This window comes from Helobdella robusta (genome assembly GCF_000326865.2).
Source record: "Helobdella robusta unplaced genomic scaffold HELROscaffold_244, whole genome shotgun sequence".
NCBI classification, from domain to species: domain Eukaryota; kingdom Metazoa; phylum Annelida; class Clitellata; order Rhynchobdellida; family Glossiphoniidae; genus Helobdella; species Helobdella robusta.
In genome coordinates this window covers 14,015-14,835 of record NW_008704282.1, presented here as the reverse complement: position 1 = coordinate 14,835, position 821 = coordinate 14,015, and positions in this window count along the sequence as shown.

The following is an 821-nucleotide window of genomic DNA, read 5'->3' as shown; positions in this document are numbered from 1 at the left end:
TCTATAATTCTCCTGCAACATTCTCACTGTGAACAACGCATCCACCGTTCCCCTACCAAGCATAAACCCACCCTGCATTTCATTAACTGTCACCATATTTTTCAACTTTTTCTCAAGCACCCTCTCCACTACCTTCATTCCATACTCTAGCAATTTCACACCCCTATATGACCACAATCTCTCACATCTCCTTTGCCCTTATACAACGGCACCAACACACTGTGTAGCCAATCCTCAGGTATACCTTCATCCTCAACACACTGTTAACAATTTTTATCATAATTTCAATTCCTATCACCCCACTCGCCTTTATATGTTTCGCCGCCACTTCCGAAACCCCTGTCAATTTACCTAATTTCATTTCTCTAACTGCTTTTTCTACTTCCTCCATTGTCATCTTCTCTATGGGTACGTGTGTGACCGCGGATTTCACAACTCCATCCCACTCATTCTCTTCATTCATCAACCTTTCCATATGGGCTTTCCACACCTGAACTTTTTCCTCTCATCTATGCACAACTTGCCAGATCCATCCCAAACATATCCATTCCCTGTAACATCTTTCCTATCCCTCATTGACTGCTTTGCTACTTTGAACATTTTCTTCGAACTCGCATCAAATTCTATTTCTTTCATTAACCTATCTGATGCTTTCGTCATTGCAGTTGCCACTGCCCGTTTTGCAACTTTCTTAGCCTTCCTGTACTCAAACTTCGCTTCCCCCGTCATGTCCCTTCTCCACACCCTAAACCTATCCTTTTTGACTTCCAAAACCTTTTAGATATCTTCTTCCCACCACCACGTCTCACCATGTCTACACT